Source organism: Ambystoma mexicanum, chromosome 11 (genome assembly GCF_040938575.1).
Source record: "Ambystoma mexicanum isolate Mex_15411 chromosome 11, UKY_AmexF1_1, whole genome shotgun sequence".
NCBI classification, from domain to species: domain Eukaryota; kingdom Metazoa; phylum Chordata; class Amphibia; order Caudata; family Ambystomatidae; genus Ambystoma; species Ambystoma mexicanum.
Window position 1 is genome coordinate 1,192,036,011 of NC_090934.1, and position 16,752 is coordinate 1,192,052,762.

Below are 16,752 nucleotides of genomic sequence, written 5' to 3' on the forward strand. Positions count from 1 at the left end.
GCAAGGATAAAACATGTTAGTTCGCATTCCAGTTTATTTTGGTTGAGCTTCACATCCTATAAGCTTGGAGAGTGTTGATTAGGGAATTGTTGTAAACATCCCCACCCAACCAGTACTTGCTTTTTTGCTCACAACTCACTACTACTAAGCTTCCAGGTGTGAGCCTAGGGGTAATGGCGGACCAGGTAGAAGCCAGACGGAGAGCAGCAGCACCAGTCCTTTTCAACAACGACAAAGCACCTGTGCATGCTACAGGTGACAATTGCCTTCCAGCGAGCCTTACTATACAACAGAAGATGGATAAATTAGAAAAGATCAAAAAGAAAGAAATATCTAAATGGTGGAAAGCAATGACACTGCAAACGTATCTTGAGGTACAGAGAATCCCCAGAGGTTTACGTATATTAACCAGCCCCACCTTGGAAGACATGGGTCCTACGCTCATAGAAGAATGGGCCAATCATACCAATACCTGCTCTTTCGGAATGATTGCATGCCTGAGTAAATACACCAAACTAGACAGAGACAAACTCCTCAAGGACAAAGAAGATATGGAAGAACAGCTGTTGAATTCCGAGGATGCGGACAAGTGCAAAAAACGCATGTTTAGACTGGAAAAGAATCTGGAAATATTTGAAGTTGAAATGGGCTAAGAAAACAGTTGAAATTCAAGAGAGACAGGTTGGACTATGAGCAGGGGTGCATTTACACATTCACCAAAAGGTATGATGGCCCCATAAAGGCGAGGCTGGACAATACCCCAGCAGACAATACACTAGCAGAAGCCCCTCCAGATGATCCAAATAGCTCAGAGGTTGACACATCAGATCAAGATGCGACTACTTCAAAAAAGATAAATTATTTAGACGAGTTCAAGTACTCCACATGGACAGCAAAATGGACAAACGAGGATGAGGCAAATTTGCAGGTCAAGTAAGAGGAACAGCATGAAAGGCGGTCAAATCAAATCAAGGCAAGGATGTCGATCCAAGTGGAGACAACTCAAACAGCAGAACAACTCGATCTGGGAAAAATTAGAGAGGGAGACAGAGAGGAAGGAAGACTTACAGCTGAAAATCCTCAATATATCCTCAAGGACAGACACCAATTGAAGAGTCAGTCCTCACACTAGGACTCTATTCCTGTCCTACCCACGCGTTTGATTTTACCTATACCAGGATTGACCTAGTCACGTTCACCAGGAAGCATAAGCTTACCAAGTTCTATGCTACCAAGGTTGATGAAGGGAAAATCATAACTACAAAGGATGAAAGAGCTCTGTCCCACTTGTCAGAAACTGATCTTACAAACCTCACTTGTTTGACAACCCTCCTGGATGACCCCTCAGCCGTGTCAGAGTGCACTGAGCAGTTAGACAATTCTGTCTTACTTAACCGCTACGACATCCATACAGATATGAGATTTCCTAGCAAATTGAAACCTAAATCCATGTTCTGTCCGAATATCATCTGCAACCCCATTGAAGTTTTTGAAGAACTAGTGATCAAAGATCTCAAGAAACTGCCTGAACACATTATGTCTAGATATAGAAATCTAACCTACGCCTGAAATCTGGCCTTAAACAGTCTCAAAACAGACCCTAAGATTATTATACGTAAGGGAAGAGGAGTGGTCATTATGGAAAAGATCATGTACAAGAATGAGGCATACAGACAATTGGGCGATGACAGGAGTTATGAGATAGTACAAGAGTCCATTTTGACAGAGATCATGGAAATATTCTTTACACTACTCCAGCAATGGCTTGAAAAAGAACTGATCATTAAAGACAAATATTTCTTTTTGAAGAACAAGCATCCTACAACGCCTATGATATATTTCACCCCGAAAATACACAAGAGTCTGTCTCAGCCTCCTGGAACACCTATTGTGTCTTCCATTAACAGTCTTCTTGAGAACACCTCCACATTTTTAGCCAAGTTTTTTCAACGGTTTGTTATTGGTTTGAGTTCCCACATGCGTGACACTTCGGATTTACTTAGAAAATTGAATAATATCAATTGGGAATATCAATACCTACTGGTATCTCTTGATGTGGTGTTCCATTATACTTCAATCAAACACCAACATGGTTTGGATGCATGTCGATACTTTTTAGAAACCAGATTGAGTAGTTACCGTCAACACAACCAGATGTTGATAAAGATGCTACAATTTTGTGTGGAACACCTATTTTGTGTATGAAGATCACATTTATAAACAAACCAAAGGCACGGCATGGGCTCATGTATGGCACCCACATATGCTAATCTATATATGGGATGTTGTAAGACAAAATGGCATGGAAAGAGGAATTGGAGCATCACACTCAGCACATAGTGATGTGGTATAATTATATAGACGATCTATTCATTATATGGGATGGCTCGCATGAGTGCCTTTCAAAGTACATCCACATTCTAAATGACAATGGGCCTCATTACGAGTCTGGCGGTAACTTAGCCGGAAAAAACGCAGGTTACCGCTGGACTCGTATTGCCATTCCGCCTACGTGATTCCTAGAATTACCGGGGCATTACGACCCCGGTGACCCTGGAATTCCAGAGGTGGAATTCTGTAAGTCCCCATTCCCATGGAGTCCTATAGGACTCCATGGGCATGGGGAAGTGGAAACACCGGCACCATGTTGTAATGGTGCCGGTGTTTCCATGGCCGCCTGCAGGCGGGTGGTGTTAAACCCGCCAGGTCAGACCTAACGGGAGTGACACCTCCCGCCTCCAGAACGCCTCCAGAACTCGAGATCAGGCGGTCCGGAAAGAACGGTGGTGGGGGATTTACCACCACCGTTCTTTCCAAACCGGCGGACTCGTAATTAGGCCCAATGTCTTGAACTTACAACTTATTGCCACCACCAGTAAAGAGGAACTGTTGTTCCTAGACCTTAAATTCCAAGTAGTCAACCGCACACTCAAGTCTACGTTATATAGAAAAGAGACCAGCTTCAATTCCAGCCTTAATGCGAGTAGTCATCATCCATTGGCTCTTGAGAAATCTATACCAGATGGTGAATTCCTTAGAGCTAAACACATCTGTAGCACCAACCAAGACTTTCAGACAGAAGCTAAATGAATTGGCCAAAGATTTGTCAGAAGAGGTTAGAGACGTAATACTATAGAACAATTGTTCAATAAGGCTGAACAGTGTTCTAGAATTGATCTCTTCAAGACAAAGCCCAAACCCTGAGATGAAAGCATTAGAATCATCACAGGCTTCAACCATCAAGCGAACAAAGTGAAAGCAATTATGCTCAAAAATTGGAAAATACTTACAGTGATAGAGATCTTGGTAGAATATTGGGTCTGCGTCCTCAGGTCACTTTCTACAGAGCACCCACTCTCAAAAACATCCTATCGCCAGGTATGCTAAAAACGGATAGTGAAAACAATGGTTGGCTCCATACTAGAATGCAGACATCTGGGTTAAGCAAATGCTTCCAATGCAAAATGTGTGCTTTTGTAACTAAAGAGCCCTTCAATGACCTAGGTGGCAAAATATGGACATACAAACATAGTATCAACTTCCTCACTAAATGTGTAGTATATGTCATTTCATGCAACTGCGGTTTGAATTATATTGGGTCCACCATGGGCACACTTAAGCTACGTATACTCCAACACTACAGAGCCAAAAAAAATGTTGATCTTAGCTACCCTCTGATACAACATTTTATAGAAAGACACAATGGTAATGTTGAGGAAATTACTTTACGTGGCTTGGCCCACAACACAAGAGAATGGGCAACAGAAAACTCAAGTTGAGTCAACTTGAAGCCAAAAGAATCTGCAAATATAATACTCTAAAACTGTTTGGCCTTAATGCTGATTCAGAGCTGTATGTTTCTTAACTAAATCTTTCCATTTTAGTAATAAGGAACAGTATGGAAATTGTAGGAGTGTCGGATATTATATTGGTATGTTTTTAATCAGACTCAGTGTTGACTAGAATGCACCAACAATCTCCATTTGAAAGCCATACCTGGATTCTTACCTTTTATACAGACACTTCTTTTTTTTTTTCCAAATATATATTTATTGGTTTTGTACACATATTGCATCGAGTGGTTGTCGGTACATAAAGAGCACTGCAAGCAACGCGGTTGAGCTTAGATGTGCAAGTAGTAAAACAACAAGGACAACGTCCTTCAAAACAAACAACATTAATAACAGGTCAGAGGGCAGTTCAAGGGGAGAAGCAAGCGATTAGTCTAGCCCTAGTGGGCAGTGATGGGTTACAGGCGGGCGAAAAGGGGATCCTTATATATTCTTTAGGCATTGAGTCATACGCGGGCCGCGGCGAGCGTCAGCTTATCCGGGCCTTGATGCCTCACTCCCGGGTTTATTAGCCGGCGGGACCCTAGGCCAATCTGTATTCCAGCTCTGCATTGTCCCCTTTGTGTCTATTCAGTTTTGTCCATCCATCGCAGGGAGGGGGGTTGCCGTGCTAGGCCTGGGAATTTCTGGGTGAAGTCCATAAAGGGAGCCCATGTTTGGGAGAATTTGTCTCTATTTCCGAACCGGAGGGCAGTTATTTTAGACACTTCTGAAGCACAAGATGCTTTTGCAATACGGCACTTGCACTTTTTGTATGTTCATATTGTACTGGTTAGCGATTTTTTGCACTATAATGCACATTCACTTTTTGTGTGATTTGAGTTCACACTCTATAGGATCTTCATCTTGATATGCACTTTAGTAACTGGCTGCACCTTATGTATAGGATGGCGATTGTACAGGTATGATATTTTATCATTCTCCTTTGTCCTCATTAGAGGTCTCATTAGATACAAATTACGAGACATTAATGATGGTGTAAGCCAACATTTCACCTTGCACTGGAACTTTAGCCATTATGGCATTACGTCTGCAAATAGATTATACTATCTTACAGAAATCGTTTGGGAAACTATTCCACAATGTACTTCATGTAGATTTCTGTGGTTGGTAGGCACACTACACAATCCAGATATATTGCTGATGTAATTTTACTATTATGCACATGCACTTGAGCCATTGCTGCAGTGTTTCTGTATCTAAGAGGCAGTGCAACAAAATGATCCACTGCGTCAACACGTACCATCTGAATGTTCGTTGGATGTTATTCAATGTTGCTGATGCATTTATTGTGTCTTTTAGGCTACTGCTGCTCTTTTTCTGTACTGACCCCTATTGGGACAGCCGCTCCTGTGCTGATATTTCTATTAGACAGTGCTGACAATTTACTATGGAAATCTACAATGGTACACAATGCTCCCATTATTTGTCAAAGTTGTCAGACGTCTATGTCAGGATGCCTGCTCCCGGGGAGCCGGTTCAAGCCCTGCGTCCCCGAAAGCGGACATCCAGTCCCCAAGGAAGGACCCAGCAACCCCATATAGGGGCCCTTTGGACAGTGTCCTGGCGCCTATGGCGCCAGGCTCATAAAAGACATCAGTCCTGGCGCCATAGGCGCCAGGCTCATTATGGGAATGCTTGGGTGCACTTACCTGATGCAGACCATGCTGCAGGATCCCGGCCTCCTTGAGTCCTGAAAGGAACTACTTTACCTGTGGGACTAATTTACCATCTGGGCGTGGTCGGGGAAGGATACATACCTGATTGGAGGAAGGATACATACCTGGAACTTCTTCCAAGGCTATTTAAACCCCACCCAAACAGCCACACGTGCTTCGCGTTGTTCTGCATCTAGCAGCTGGACGCTCACCGTGTCTGCTCCTGCATCCTGACTTCTGCCACGCTTGCCAGCCTCCTGGATCACCTGCAAAGGAAGAGAAGAAGAGAACAGAAGAAGGAAAAGTCCTTTCCTGCTAAATCCGCATCCCGGAGACATCTCGCCGACAATCCTGAAAAGGAAGACTTTAATTTAAAAGCTCATCGCGTCGATCGCTGCAGCGCCGCATTCCACTCACCTTTACAGGGCGCCTCCACGTTCAGCAGCGATCATCCGGATTCGCAGTCACGCCCCAGCGCCTAGGGAGAAAAACACCAGAACAAAAGGTCAGAGAGAAAAGGGAATAAGGAAAGCTAAATCTCCCTGTAAGACTTACCTGTTGATTCATTCCCTCTTCATTTCGGGTCCGCGCCGCATCCTGGCATTTCCGGACCCCGGCCCCTAAGGGGAAAAGAGACATCAGCATTAATGAGCGAATGAAAAGACATTACCAAAAAACGCTCATTAAAGACTTACCTGATTTCTACAAGGATTTCACCTCTCATCTCGGGTCGGTGCCTGTTCCCCGGCATTCCGTACCCCGGCCCCTATGGGGAAAAAGACACTAGCATTAATACATTAATGCATGGACACAAGGGGAACCTCTTATCAAAAAACTTACCTGGAAGCCAAGCAAGTTTGGTTCTCACCAATCTGAAAATCCAGTGAAGTAACTGGATACCAACGCGCCCCTGCATCAGAAGCAGGATGGAGAGCTTGTCCTTCCAGACCCTAAGGTGAGACGCTACGAGGAATCACAGAAGGGTTTCGAGGAGGGTGAGAGGGGAGAGTGGGAGGCCGATTGCATTACCCCGCAGACAGTTAATCCCCTATTTTCGCCTACAGAAGGATACTCCTGCGAGCCAGATAAGCCAGATTTGGGGGGCCCGGTCCAGTTCGTCTCCCGAACCTTGCGCATCACCTTAGAAGAGGTCACAGCAGCGCGAACCAGGCCTCCGTGGGAGTCAGGTGAGCGTTACAGTCTACTAGCCTCAGCCACTCATGTGCTATACAGCTTTAGTATAAAGTTATATGTATAACTATACATCTGTTCACTGTGCGCCGATCGTTGGTTTTACTAAATGTTGACTATTCCAACATGGCCGAATACTTAGAGACAGATACCTATTAGCGGTCACATGACCAACTACTAGAGAGGTGTAGCTTGGCAAAAGTTTTTTTTAAAGAAACTGGGATGCAAACTAACATGTTGTTTTATCCTTGTATCAGGAAGCTCGAGCCAAGAACGGACGGAACACGTGGTGTTTTTTTACCCGTGGGGGTGAGTGCATTTCTTTCCTGGCCCGCCCACATTGGTTGTTTGCCAATGTTTGCTTTACATCATTGTGATGCATTGTAATTAATAAAGTCTATTTTTTATTAAGTACGGTTCGCGAGTGCCTGGGCATTTCTCTGTTTCCCTATGTGGCTGGATCGGCTAATGCCTACATGGTTGTGGGAGACTTACATTTGTTGTGCCAAAGTACAAGGTTCAGAAAGTACAATTAATTGTTGGAGTGCCACATACAATATTCCTTCTCTGGCTAACCTGGGACAACTGCGAGGCACTTCAGTGCATTTCATGCACTTCATGTAGGGAGAATTACAAAACTTACACTGGATGGCATGACTGTGGACAAAGCAGGACACTTTTGCGCTTTTTTCGTCATTTCTGCATTCCATAGTGTCTCAAAGTACTCGTAAACAACCGGAAGTCAGAAATGTGGCACTATATAAACCCCGCAAAAATAAAAGATTGAGCAGAACACTTTGTGTCAGCAGTACTCCACTTCTCGTTGTTATACTTCCATTTAGCAAACTACTGCATTCTGGGATTTGTAATCTTGGTTAGCCTCATTTAAGCACCTACTACCAAAAAAAGTATGCCTTGTGACTGGGAAAGTTGGGACCGTTTTCTCTGAAATTAATAACTTCCACAGGGCTACTTTATGACTTGTCATTTCAGTTTAACAATGATTGTCGCGCAGGCTATAGTTTTCTTATATGAACTGTGACAAAGTCCCCAGCCTAACACTGGTTGTGGCCATAGAGGCAGTGATCCTCCCCAAGCTAATGTGTAATGGGCCTGGGGCAGTATGGGGGAGGATACCCTGCACACCCTCCCTTGTTGAATGGGGCCTGGGGACCCCACATGGCAAAACACCATAGACCCCCTCCCGAGGTGAGGGAGCCTAAAGCTCATACCACCAGATCCACAGTCACGAGAAGAAAACCAAATGTATTTATTGAAGCACTACATTTGGTTTTCTTCTCGTGAATGTGAGAGTATTCTAAGAAGAATAAATACTTCAAGGACTCACACTGATAATGGTCCCAAATCTCCTGCAAGCAGAGTGGCACCAGACTCACTCACTCCCATAGGATAACATTGGGGATTGGACTTGTAGTGCATTGATGGGGACAAGATGGATGCCCCCACATATTTCGGTTCCCAGAACTATATGTGCAGTCTAGTCTTACTCACTGCATTTTTTCTTCATAACATGTATCCACGCTGAAAATGTCGCGGCACCTAAAAGACATAGAAAAATATCTCAGTTCAATACAAATACGAAAGGGTCACATCACGTATCGCGCTCTCACTCACCTTCAGCGCTACTCATCTCAGCAGCACGTCGCCATCCCCGGACGCCGGCAATCATCTAAGGAAGGAAAGGAACAAAGTTAGAGAACTGTTTTAAAGACTCATTATACTTACCTGTCGGACTCTTGCCGACAGTAACTAGGCAGCAACGAGCCTGCATCAATCAACGTGCCCCTGCACTGAAAGCAGGACGGAGAGCACACTTTCCAAGAAAACAAGGTGAGCTGTGGATCAAAGGGAAGAGTTGGACCCCGGGGAAGAAGGGGTTCAAGCACAAAGAGACAATAGGGAGTTAAACTCTACCAATCCTGTCTTTCAGGCCCAGTCTTCAGTCGAGCAGACTCCAGGGAAGGGTTTGAGGTCGTAAGAGGTCAGAACAGGCTGAATGACGTCCCCGTGGATACCAGGTGAGCATTATACTATCACTGCAGGATTTTGGAGAAAGAGGTTGAAGGAGGCAGCTGGAGCAATTTATAGAACAGTACGACAGATGGCAAAAAGGAGTACTAGGGGAGATTGTTAGTCAAAGAGGGAGAAGCAGGGGGTTGAAAGCAAAATAATGGGGAGAAGGTAACGTCAGGATGCAGTTAGGAGGAAACAAGGGAGGTGGTAACATCAGGAGGGGGTTGCAAGAAAAGGTTGGAAGAGATGGTAACATCAGGACATGGATAGAATTAGACCAAGGAGGAGGTTTTAACATTAGGAGTTGGCTGGGAGGAAAGCAAGGAAGAGCTGTTAGTAGAAAAGGTGGTTGGGAAAACAGTAAGGAAGAGAGCCAGCGACGACGAGTCCGAAGATCAGATGGTTATACAGATTAGCAAGGTACAAGGAAGCCCAGTTGGCCTGAGACAGGTTGTAGAAAAAGGAGGAACAAGTTGGGTCCAGAGACGCCAGTAGGAGTGTAAAAAGCTTCAGGAAATGGGGAACATCAGGATTCCAAGAGGGAAAGTTCATGTGACTCAAACAGAGGAGGTAGTACAAGATGGTTCTTGGCTCTAGCTATATCCCACTGCTGATAAAATGCTATTGTATCAACAGCTGGTGGGGTAGACTGTGAGAAATATTCAGGACGTTTCATACGGGGAGGACCTGTGATAGGGGTTGGAGACCCACTTAAACCCACAAAAGACAATAAAGAAGAAGGTGGTGCGATCCAACAAACCCGGGATTCGTTTTGAGATACAAAAGAGCATGTGGGATCCTCTTTGAAGCCCACCATGAAGCTAGTATATGAGACTGTATTACACTAGAGACTTAGGGCCTCCTTACGACTATGGAGGTAGCCATGCTTCTTTTAGCGGCATGGCTACCCCCGTACCGGGTACCGGGTTCCCTGAATGGGGAAATACCGGGCCATTCCGACCTTGGAGGGCCCGGTATTTCCCCATTCAAGGAACCCGGACCCGGTACATCCTCATTCCCATTTGAGCCCCTATAGGGCTCAATGGGAATGGGGAGGATGCTAACAAAGGGCCCGTTAATGACTGGCCCGTTGTTAGCATCCTGGTCTGCTCGCGGAACTCGCTAAGGAGGCCAGGGTAGTAATGATGTCCTTGGTGTCGTTTTTCCTTTGATTCTCCAAAGTTACTTTCACTATATGTTGTTTCAATAAAGCCTTTTAACCATGCATTTGTGTCCGGCATGCTTGTGCATCCCATCCGTCTATATGACAGTACATACATCCCACGTGCTGTAGACCACTTGAGAGCTTTATTGTAGATGACAAATGCACTGCTGGGTTTTGCTCCGGCGTTCAGAGCGCTAGAGGATACAGGAAATGTTTGGCTTTTCTGATTAATGATTCCTCTTGGCATGGTTCCCGGCTTTCCTATCCAAAGGGTGTGTGAGTCCTGGTTGGAGTATTGCTTTCAAATCCAGGTCTCTGAACCACAGGTTGGCCAGGCTCCATCTGTGGTTAACACTATTTGCATAACCTTTGCTTATAGATAAAAAAAATATTGATAGACAACAGTCCCATCACCATCAACACCGCCCCCTCCCCCGAGAATCGTGTGAAAATAAGATGTTTTCTTCAATATTGCATTTAAATGCTTTAGAGATGTATTATAGCAACTAACATTGACCCAGGTTGATCAAATCCCAAGAGATTCTTGTGAACATTCCTAATCCTCAAGACATAAACCACTGGGTTTAACCCAAAATTGAATCTGCCCCACATTTTAGAGTTCACAAAGATGCGTCTATGCTGTGATTTTAATAAATGATGTTCTCAATGTCTTTCAGGGGTCAACTAACATTAAGGTGCCACCTGGGAGAGTTTAATCTTGGCAGAGCCCACAAAGAGAATAATCGAACTGAAAGAACTTCCTGACTGCTGCATGGTCTGGGGTGAAGGTTTATACATTTCGTTTTTTTCTATTTTTTTTAATTTGCTTATTTATTTTGGTATGTGGTCGTTTCACATACTGATGAATTCTTGAGTCTCTAGGATAGTAGACCTAACGTGTTCACTCAGTGTTATTTAAAGTATGTCGTATATGCACACCAGCTATGTTTTTGCAGTGTTTGTTTTGCAGTGTGCATCAGCTGATCAGACATTCAAGGCGGTTAACCATCATCTGAAGACTGAGAAGTGGCAAATATGTAGTGCTTAACAAAGTACCTAAGTTATACATATATAATGCTTCCTACAATTAACAAACACACACACAGGGTATGCAGGCAAATAAACGGGAGTGTGAGGGGAGGAGGTATGGGTGAATAAATGAGAATGAGGATAGATTAATTAGAATGAGGGAGGAAAGATGGACGGATGACTGAGTGTGAGGAATTACAAATGTGTGAATTAATGGGTGGGCGGGCTGGTGGGTGGATGAATAAACTATGAGCGATAGGATGATGGATGAATGAGTGCATCGGCTAGAAGAATGAGTGACATCATTTCAAAATGAATTAATCAATGAATTAATGGGAGTTTTTTAGTGTTTCGGGATGAAGTGATGGAATGAATAGAAACCTGAATGTTAGATGATGTGGGTGAGTGAATGAATTTGAATGCGAGGATGGATGCTTTGATAAGTGAATATATGTGAGGAAGAACGACTGATGGCGGAGCTAACACACAGAGAAACGTAATCAAAGGAAAAGAACAGAGATTATATGGAGGAAGAGAGAACATAAGGGGAGATAAAGAGTACAACAAGGGACAAGATGGAGCACCTGAGAAGAAAAGAGAGAACCAGAGGAAAGGAGAGCACAGCAGAGGGAATTGGGCTCATGGGTCGGTGAGGAGCATGGGGATGAAAATATGGTGAATGCGGGAGGAACTGAGCACAGAGCCGAGTGCGGGAGAGAGAAATGGGGAGCTCGAGAGGAATAGAGAACAATGGGTAAAGAGCATGAGGGAGCGACAGCACACACGGGAGAGCACGTGAAAAATAGTGAGCACAGCAGGAGCTGGCGGGAGACAGCATAGATGGAGTAAAATATATGAGATGGCAGGGAGAGAGAGCAGTGTAAGATGAGGGAGAACACAAGTGATAGCATATGGGAGGGAGAGGGAGATAAAAAACATAGAGGTATGTCATGTTGGGTAATTAATTAGCCTCGTTATGTGAGAGGTGGGAGTTAGGATGAACGTTTTAGGAGAAGTAATGTGGCAGGACTGAGGGTCTGCAGTGAAGAAAATAAAGGAGTTGAAGCTAGTAGCACTGTGTGGGCCTTGTTGAGGGGGACTGCCCCTTTAAGACAATACGCCAGAGGGAACGCCTCAAGCGGAGGTGACGGAGAGGAAAAGGGAGGGGGGAGGAGGAGAGGGCACTTCCTGTTGTAAAGTTAAATAAAGAAGACGTAGTTGAAATAAGCTGGTATACGTTTTTGATTATATGCAGCCCAAGGAGCTAACAATTGGCGACGAGGAGTATCCCGTGCACCACCGTCCTCCTTCATTCTCGACAGCAATCCTGCTGCGCATCTGACGTCCATGCCAGCGATCCCGCTGGGCTACCAAGCCGGCTTGCAGTGCCGCGCTCCTCATCCTCGTGATAGCGATCCCGCTACACGTCTGGGCCAGTCCGGCCCACAAGCACGAGCAATCCCGCTGTCCGCCTGACACCTGGCAGCGATCCCGCAAAGCCGCAGCGCCGACATAGAGTGCCGTGCTCGGAACGTCCGTGTCAGCGACCCCACTACATATCCAGGCCGGCTCAATCCTGAGAGTCTGCCCCTTCTCCCACCTTCTAACAGACCGCTCCGGTCCCCACACGAAACACTGGAGGATTGCTCAAGCCACACCCCGTTGAGTGCTCTCCAAACACGGCAACGAGCACCGCAGGAGCCAGCCCAAAGCCAAGGGTCCCCCGTGAAGGCACTGGATTACACGTGCCACTTCCCAGAACAGCGCTGCATGTGGGGATTCGCACGTGCTGCCCAGAGAAATGCTACAAGCTGCCTACAGCAAAGGGCATCACAAGCAACTCCCAGGTGGGTGAAGGGGCATACCCACATTAAAGTGCCTTAATCCACCACCATAATAGAGGTGGCTCAGAACATCAGCTACTGCTAATCGACCACCATAATACAGGTGGCTCAGAACACCAACTACTGCTCACCCATAAGCCGCCCACACCACACGTGGAAGGTGACAACCGCCCCACGACACTCCACTTTGTCCCGAGAAGAGACGTCCCATCTTAAGGCAGCCCAGACCACCAAGAAGCACCCACTGCCCACGCCAGAATGAGTTCCTCCCCTGATCATGCTGGTCAGGCCCCGCCGCCGTCAAAGTCCACGGCCACAGCATGGCGCATGCCTCCGCCATTCTCCATGACCCCGCAGGCAGACAAGGCCCCCCGTTGGTTTGAATGGCTCGAAGACTTCAACAACTTTATAGCAGCTGCAGGCGAAGAGACATCCCCACGCCTAAGCAGCATGTTCATCAACACGGCTGGTACCGAAATAAAAACATTAATCAAAACCATTCCGCCAGCAGAACACACGGATTTCGCAGCTTTGATAACAGCCCTCAACAAAAGACTGGTCATAGAATCCAACAGGGACTATGAAAGATATATGTTCAACTAATGCACCCAACGCATTGATGAAACTGTGGATGAATTCATTACTGGCTTCAAATTAAAGGGGCGCATTGCCAATTCCACGCATTTTCTCTGAAAGGAAGCCATTCGCCTAAGAGTAACAGAAGGATGTCTCTCACCCACACTGAAAAAACAGCTTCTCAAAAAGCCCCTCACCAATGAAGAAGTTAGCGAAATGGCCAGAAGCTTCGAAAGGGTTGACAAACAAGCAACGCAGATGACCAGCACGACAACGTTTATGCAGGAGAGAAGTGACCTGATAGCAGCAGTCCACACGAGTAACACCAGAGGGGGCGAAAGGACCAGTGGACCAAACTATGCATTGACCCCACAAATGCAACGGCAGTGTTACAGGTGCGGGATGGCCTTCCCCCAAGGCGGATCATGCCCTGCACTCACCCAAAAGTGCAGAAATTGCGGTAGGGAAGGACACTTCCAAGCTGTCTGCCGAGAGGGTAAACCTTTCCCCAGCTGACTGATGGGCGTCCCGGTGGCTGCTATCTGCCAAGGAGATCCAGAACCTACTCTCTGTGATTGACTGCCCTACAGCCTACTCAGACCCGGGGCGTTGAATTTGCCCCTAGACCGGGTTGAGGTATTTCCGTTTTTGAGGCTACTATAAGGAAAACTTCTTACCAACCCATGAAACTTTACACCTCCTGCCCTGAAGATGGGTTCACTGGAATCACCTTTAGGAGTGTTTAGGATAAAGCGTAGAGCACAAGGAATTACACTGCTCACACTGATATACACATTGTGGTGTTAAACTGTGAATTGATTATCATTTGGCTTAATGCTCAACCTTAATTGAACATGTTTATGAAAGATGTAAAAACACAGCTCTGCTTTCTGTTTCTGTTTGTTTAATCTGATGTTTGAATTTGCTTCTTTTAATCTGAATTCGAGTTTTGAATTTGTGTCTAATTGCATTCATGTACATTGATTTACTTTGCATACACTGGAGTTTCACACTGTTACTGAAATATGCATATTGTTTACCCACACTATGTATGGTCTTGGTGGCTCTTGATTGTATTGGATCAGGTGGACATCACAATTAACTTCTTACACAAATGTGTATCTATTTAATAACAAAGAAAAATACATACTTACTCTTCCAGTATAACCAAGAAGACGAGCTATACCAAAGGGGACTGTGTTTTCTATTTTTTTTGGGGACCCCTCCCCACTGCTGGAACGTTAACATACTTGGGACTGTGTCCCAATAGGAGTGCAGCATAGGGCTATCGAGTGGTAACACCCGATGTATGTTTTGTAGACCTTTTCCCACGCCACGAACGCCCTCATCACCACAATACAGATCGTTTCCACAGCCATCTCAAAACCAATTGTACTAGGTACGCCCATACCAACAAGGGCCAAGGAGATATGTGAGAGTGGTGGAAGAACTCTATCCAGAAGATGAACTCCAGGATTAAGAGCCACAAGAAGTGGTTCCACAGATTCATGATGAATATGACTGTCCACCTCCACCACGACCAAATTACCAAGCCATGTCACAAGTCTACCAAGACTATGAAGGTGAACAATATGACTTATACGCACAGGATGAGTTTGTGAACCTCATTGTGGATGAGGGTGAGGCGAGAGAAGCACCAAAGATACCAGTTGACATCTGTGACAAACAATTCTGCCTCCTTATTGACTCAGGTGCCACAGTGAACATTATGGAGGAAAAAGAATTTCAACAAATCCAGAACAAGCCCTCACTCACACAGACCTCCTCCAGAATATTCCAATGGGGTGCTGACACTCCTCTGCAGAGTGTCAGGTCATTCAAAAGACAACTCATCCATGGTGACCACTCGACTACGACCATAATCCACGTAATAAGGAGCCCAACCAAAGGGCGATGCCTGCTGAGCTACAAGACAGCCTCTTGCTTAGGCCTCATCCACATTCATGTACAGGAAGGTGACAACATCCACTCAACGGCACCCAGAGGGGAAACCCAGGGACACGTCTACAACATGGATCAGGCACCACCCATGAGTCCAAACATCACCAAAGATGTCATCCTGAAGGAATACCCACTTCTATGCTAAGGCCTGGGCAAGATGAAGCGTCCCCCAGTAAAGCTACTTATTGACCCGACAGTCCGCCCGGTACCACAACACCCGCATAGGGTTGGATTCCACCTCCAAGAGGCAGTGTCAAACAAACACAATCAGCTTCTGGGGAGGACATCGTTGAACCGGCTACGGGACCGACCCCATGGGTCTCTCCACTTGTGATTGTCCCAAAGGAAGGAGGTCGCCTACGACTGTGTGTCGACATGAGGGTGGCCTACACAGCCATCCAAAGGGAACGCCACCCAGAACCCAAGATCGATGACATGATTGTTCAGCTTAACAAAGCCCTCTTCTTTTCAAAACTAGACCTGAACCAAGGGTACCATCATATGGTACTCCATCCCGAATCGCGGGTGATCAACACATTTGCATCCCATGATGTGCTGTTTCGCTACAAATGATTGAACTTCAGAATTTTGTCTGCGGCTGAAATTTTCCATGAAACCATCAGGCAGATCATCAGACCTATGAAAGGGACGTTGAACTACAGCGATGACATCCTTGTACTTGGGAAAACTCGCAAAGAACATGATGAAGCCCTCCGCGCCGCCTGTGCAACAGTGCAGGCCGCAGGGCTGACCTTAAACAGGGAGAAGTGTTGGTTCAGTAAGTCCAAGCTCAAATTCTTTGGACACATTTTCTCGGCTGACAGGATGACCCCTGACCCAGACAAAGTCGCCACCATCTATAACCTGCAGAAACCCAAACAGGCTGCGATGTATAACCAGGTTACTCACCGTAGTGACCACCTTACTCCTAGTCCATAGCCCCCATTCTTCCATGCTTGTGGGACATCCCTCCGACCTGTGGGACGGGACTGGAGCACTTTGTAAAAAGCATCCATAAATGTTACAAAACATGTTTTAGTCCTTCCTCTCTTTCTGTGGGACGGGACTGGAGCACTTTGTAAAAAGCATCCATAAATGTTACAAAACATGTTTTAGTCCTTCCTCTCTTTCTGCGCGGGGCCCGGCACGCAGCCGTAACCACGCCCATCTCGCCTCTGCCCCGCGCATCGCCCATCAGTCCTTTTCCATCAGTCCTTTTCTATCGCTAGGTCAGAGACCTCTTAGCAATAACAGAAGAACCTTATTAGAGGGGACGGCAGGCGGACGAAAGGGGACTATGGACTAGGAGTAAGGTGGTCACTACGTGAGTAACCTGGTTATACTCTTACGTCTCGTTCCCTTTCCTCCATACTTGTGGGAGATTCCCAAGCACTCCTTACAGGAATTATGGGTGGATGGAAAAACCCCTTACTGAAAAAGGT

General features: G+C 45.9%; 1 long non-coding RNA gene across 1 annotated transcript in view; it reads right to left on the reverse strand.

Moving 5' to 3' along the window:
* The window catches only part of LOC138504218 (uncharacterized), a 581,329-nt gene that overhangs the window by 469,203 nt on the left and 95,374 nt on the right, over window positions 1-16,752 (reverse strand). Inside the window, exon 3 of the long non-coding RNA XR_011279807.1 lies at window positions 3,291-3,383. This is a non-coding gene — a long non-coding RNA (uncharacterized lncRNA). The remainder of the gene's footprint in view (window positions 1-3,290; window positions 3,384-16,752) is intronic.